Raw genomic sequence first — 6242 nt, 5'->3', positions numbered from 1 at the left:
TGAAACAAATCAAAACTCATGAATAAGATCTTATATGTTCTCACAGAAAGGCATTCTAATTAAACTATTCCATTTTGTTCCCTTAACAGTACTATAAATCCTTAATGTACTCTTGTTAGCTTATGAGCTTTTATTATTCCTCCTGAAATCAATTCATTTGTGGATATTGGGCTTTTCCTGAATTATCTCCAAAGTTGTCTTTGTTGATGTTCTAATGCATTTGGCTACAGTACGCATACTATTTCTAGCCAAGAAAAAGCTGATTCTTTTTAAGTAAGGTATTATTGGTAGCATAAGCCTATCAATGCATTTTTGGTAAAAATCCACCTGTGATTCACTAAGCTGGTTTTATAAGAAAATTGAAGCCATTTATGGTTTGGGAGCCTGCCATCTTCTTTTGGATGTGTGAGAAGCCTCTCTCTCCCTTGGGATTTCAGAATTTGAAGCTGCTGGCTAAACAGTTGAGTAGAGAAAAAAAGTCCTCATGAAACAGAACATCCTATAGAAACGATTTCTTTTTGTGGTTCAGTAGCCGAGACTAATGTCTAACTTTTATGAGGAAGACTTGTGTGTGCAGGAATTGTTTGTTTGATACAGATACCAGCTCTTTTGTTATTGTGGCTGGGCTCTGCAGCAAGTAGCACCTTCACAGGATCCCAACAAAGTCCCTTGCACGAAGCTCCTTTTCCAGGATAAATTAAATTCAAGCCAAGATTCAAAGCTTCCACTTTCAAATTATATTTTAGACCATTCCCTCCTGTTTTGTAGTCAAACTGAAATCTATTGTATGCAAAAAATCTATAATCTGTCTCCTTTTTGGTTTATAATAATGCAGATCCTTGTAATTGCTCTCCATTCCCACCTCCAACTCATAATCCTAAGAAGTTCTGATTGGGTTGTATCCAAGGCTCAAATTTTAAAAGCCCCAACTTTCAACGGAGACTCAGCTGTCCCCATTTGATTTGTACATGTCCAATTGGACTTTTCCAGTCCTTGTAGATTTAGATGGTGTTGAACATCAGTGCTTCCCAGGAACCCTCATAGGCATCACTTAAAGTTCCCCTTTGAACAATTATTCCATCGCAAAGAGATTCAACGACCTTCCTTATAAAGGCAATTATTCACAGATTGGACTCACTGATTAAGATGTAGTCCACACAATTAATTTTTTCCCCAGCATTTGAAACTCTTCTAAGAAAGGATTTATTGAACTAAAAAAGAATCTACAGTGGCATGTGGATGGTGTTTTTTAAAACTGTTGACATTATAAAAATATTAACATATATGTTCGAACATTTAGCCAGGACAGTGCAGAGGGATTCAAGCATTATAATGAGATCAGACTAGATGTCCTTTAAGATACATTTCAAATCCACATAGTTCATGATTTTTTAGACAGTATAATCTCTTCCCTTTTTCTTTATCCCTAAAGTCCTTAAAGACATTCTACTGATTATAATATCATGTCAAAAGTGTTAATAATTGAGCTGTATGTTTTATGTGGCTGTGTGACTATCTTGTAATTTTAATTTTTAATCAAAGTTTGCATTAAAATTAGACCACTGAGCATCCCATGTATGTGGATATTTCCTACGTATTTAAGATAATTTATTCCAGGTGAATATAGGGAGGGAAAAGCAGAAAACATTGTCTTCTCTCCCATTTCTCTTTCCTTTTGTATTCTCTTAACTCTTTGCCTAAATTGAGTTACAAGATAAAGGAGTTACATTTGAAGATTAGGGATAGCTAATTGGGGTCTGGGGAGGAAGGGCATGGTTTAAAGCAATGGGGAAACATTGTCCTTTATATATCCAGAATGTTTAAGTGAGGCCCACTTTCCCTTCCCTAAATCCATACCTAGTTAGACCTGATTAGGTGTCAGAAAGTCAAGTCTCTCTTCATCCACTGGTGGTGAGTAGATATTTATGTTTTTAAACAAACAAAGGAAGCTAAACTGCTAATATGGAGACTAACAACTTAATTCTATTACTGAACAATTCAGACCTTAGAATGGGATTGCATTTGCAACCTGTAAGTCATGTGCATGTAGCACAGAGTAAATTTGACATTAAAGAGCTATATGAGTAGGAAAAGGAAAGAGAATTGCACTTTAGTTTTTATCACCATTATTAATGTGTTCTAAGGATTCACCCTGCACAAAAATAATATGAATAAGAAATGACTTTAGCTCATTTCACTAATGGTGAATATACTATGATTGGAAAACTTGAACTACTCTATTTTCTCAAACTCCCTTTCTGACAGGTGACTTACATAGACACATTTCTGCCAGTTTTCCATTTGTAAGTGATCAGTACTTTTTCCTCCCTCAAGGAAGGACAAATATAACTTTGAGGAACATGTCTTTAAATAGGTTTTGGAAGAGGGTAGGCAGGGATCATAGGGATTAGGATGAAGCAGAGTTGTTTTTGCCCACGCCAAAAATAGAGGCTGGACAGATTTGATTTCTGTATGTACGTGCAGACAGAGGTCGAGGAAGTGAAAGCTAAATATTCACCCTCACCTCTCCTCAAGTCTCCAAACACAACAGCAGTCGAAGCCTTGAGTAGCAGTGTTGGCTGAGTAGCAATGTCAAGCCACTCCTCAGATTGTCAACACAAAACTATTAGCACTCATAAAGTCTGTATCTTAAGAAGTAGAGGATATTGGGGCTTCCCTGGAGGTCTAGTGGTTAAGACTTCTCCTTCCAATGCAGGGGGTGAGGGTTCGATCCCTGGTGGGGAGCTAAGATCCCACATGCCTCGCGGCCAAAAAAACAAAACATAAAACAGAAGCAATATTGTAACAAATTCAATAAAGACTTTAAAAAAATGGTCCACATCAAAAAAAATCTTATAAAAAATTTTTTTTAAAGTAGAGGGTACTGATTTCCTTTGGTACTGATTTCACATATAAAATCATTAGCAAATATTGAAAAATTAATTAATAAATTAATACATTTATTCTCGTGGGAAAGTTAATACAACCCCTCTCAGAACCTAATATACTCTTGGAGATTTCTGCTCTGGAGAGAGCTGTGAGTTTTTTCACCTGTAAAATATAATAATTGTCAAGCACTCTGAGATTTTACACTCTTTGCAAGCTAACAAGTTGGTCAGTCACAGTTTCGTGGATGCTGGCAAAAGGCACAAAACTCCCAGACCAGAAACAAAGGACAGTTTTTTACTCACAGCCATAGCAGTAGCTAGAGGGTCAGCATTTGTGCTAGTTCCCTGAGTCCCAACTCCTACAAAGTAACAGGAAGGGGGCCAGATGATCCCTGTACATGCAGTGGGTTGCATTACAAGAGAGGAACCCCACGCTTAGGTAACTGAATCTTTTATAAGGATCAGTAAGCCTCCCTGCCCTTTGCCCAGTGGGAGCACCATCTTTATTATACTGGACAGTAAACAAACCTAGTCTTTGCTCCAGAGAGGGACACTCCCTCTGCCTTCCTAAGCTGTTAGCCTTACAAACACCCTTGGAAAGATATTCCAGAACAAAGGCAGACTCTCTCTGCTTGCAAGATGTATAGAAATGGGAGGCACTCATGGAGAATTGTCTTCCAAAAATAATACACTTATGTTCCTATTTTCTCAAGATTGAGACTACACATAAAGTCTCTAGCTCTGCCTCTTAGCCCTTTTTCCACTCCCTCCTCAAACTGCGCCCTTTCTTGACAGTGCCATGGGCAGATGCTGATGAGGGGGCTGAGGGGGTGAACGTAAGATGTTTGGGAATGGTAACTTTAGTAACAGGGAAGATAAAAGTCAGAAACCCTGTAGGAAAGTTCCTCCTCGGCCAGCTTGCTACTTGGCAGTTCCTCACCCCTCCCCACCCCTGTGAAAAGTATCTTCCTTTCACTTCACTTTAATACACAGCTAGTAATTCCGCTAAATGGATATTCACTGCAGTTTTTGAAAAACGTAAATCTCTCAGAGCATTAAGGACTCTTAGATGTTCACACACATTCGTGTGAATTTGTGTAAGACCCTTTCCCTTTAATAGCTAGCTGAGGTTGGTTGCCCTGAAGGAAGAGCAATTTTGACTGGCAGGAGATAGAAGGGTGATTGTAAAGCATGGGGCACTTTTTGGGTTCAGCAGGCCAGAGAGATAACATTGTGGGAGAGTTCAAGCAACATGAAGTCACTGAGTCCATAGGTGCCAGGGAAGGCAGGCACCATAAGGTGGGAAAAGATGTGAGAGAAAGAGTAGAAAGATACCAGAGAGGAATTTTGCCCATTCCCAGATTTTGTTTGAAGTTGGCACTGTGCCCAAAGCAGAGGAAGTTCTCTCCTTCCTTCTCCTCGTACCTGGATTTTCATTCCATAAATATTTATCGAGCATCTGCTATTGCAACTGCCACTGCTACTATTACTAGTTACCACTTACTGAACACTTGCTGTTTTCAGGTTTATGATTACACAGTGTGACAGTGTCAGATACGACACTGTCCCTGCCTTCAATAGAGCTTACCGTCCAGTGGGGGAGACAGACAAATAAGTCAACAGTTATGCAGTTTAGTAAATGCTATTTACTAAATACAATTATACAATTTAGTAAATGCTTTTATATGGAGGGGCATCTAAACCAGACATGGCAGCTCCCTGCCTTAGGACCCAGACTTCAGACTTCTATTGTAAGTTCTATAGTTTACAATAGTGAACTAATAATAGATAATTTTTACCAGTACCTATTAGGTGCAAGGCACAGTTTTCCATTCCGTTAACACCTAGAATCTTTATAGCAGCCTTATGAAATAGGTACTATGATTATATCTTCATTTTACGGAGGAAGAAACTGAAGCTCAGAGAGGTTAGGTAGCTTCCCTAAAGTCACAGAGCAGCAGAGGTGGGACTGGACTCCAGGCCTCTGGCCTAGAGTATATGTTCTTACCTACCTCGCTATACTGTCACTGAAACAGGTTTAAGTTAAGTAAGCTTTTGTGAGCTGTCCAAGAACTATACCCGTCACTTACAACTTATTTCTGTGATAAAGTAAATGTGGAGTTCTAAACTTGTGACCCATGAACAAATTTTCAAAACAAACGTTTTAAGGTAGGAAACTACCTGAGACCTCCTGGGCCTATAAGAGAGCTGCAAGCATTAGTGAGACCCTGTTAATAGAACCCTGCCAATTCCGTGTAAAAAGCACTAGAGTACTAATTACCACATCATACATTCAGGGATCCTCCTTTTTCAGGTTCAATTATCCCGATATGCAGCATTCCCCATCTTACTAGTTTATGTTGCTAAGAAAAATTAATGACTTATGTTTCCTTTAAAAAGCAAAAAATCAAGAGCATGAGAAAACAAGCCACAGACTGGGAGAAAATACACTAGTTTCCCTTATCCTCAAGGGATATGTTCCAGGACCCCTAGTGGATGCCTGAAACCGCAGATAGTGTCCAACCCTACATATACACTAAGTCTTTTCTTATACATGCATACCTATGGTAAAGTTTAATTTATAAACGAGGCACAGTAAGAGATTACCAACAATAACTAATAAAACAGAACAATTACAACAACATTCTTTGAGAAAAGTTATGTAAATGTGGTCTGTCTCTCTCAAAATATTGTACAAATTTAATGCCTTTTCCATCTTAACTGAGCACTTATCATGCACTGTGGCTATAACTTCTGCAGTTTGAAGTGTGACAGCAAAACTAGCACAAATTTCTTTTTCCTTCCTCAAAATTTCATGAATAGAAGACTCATTCTTACTGTAGATCTTAGCAAACGCAGCATACGAGTTCTTTTTTTTTTCTTTCCTTAAATCAAGAACTTTCACCTTTTCACCTAAAGGAAGCATTTTATGGCTTCTCTTTGGCATATTCAAATTGCCAGAACCACTGCTCTTGTGCTTTGGGGCCATTATCAAGTAAAATAAGGTTTACTTGAGCACAGGCACTGCAATACCACAACAGTGGATCTGATAACTGAGGTGGCTACTAAGTGACTAACAGATACCTTACGTCCTGAGTAACGATAATTCACGTCCTGAGTGGGATCGAGCGAGATTTCATCATGCTACTCAGAAAAGCGTGCAGTTTAAAACTTATGAATTGTTTGTTTTCTGGAATTTTCCGTTTAATATTTTTGAACCATGGAACATGAAACTGCAGATAAGCGGGGGCTACTGTATTTGCAAAAGACATATCTGATAAAAGGCTGTTATCCAAAATTTACAAAGAACTCTTAAAACTCAACTATTAGAAAACAAACAACCAGATTAAAAAT

Source organism: Balaenoptera ricei, chromosome 5, assembly GCF_028023285.1.
Source record: "Balaenoptera ricei isolate mBalRic1 chromosome 5, mBalRic1.hap2, whole genome shotgun sequence".
Classification (NCBI taxonomy): domain Eukaryota; kingdom Metazoa; phylum Chordata; class Mammalia; order Artiodactyla; family Balaenopteridae; genus Balaenoptera; species Balaenoptera ricei.
This window is presented reverse-complemented; position numbering follows the sequence as displayed.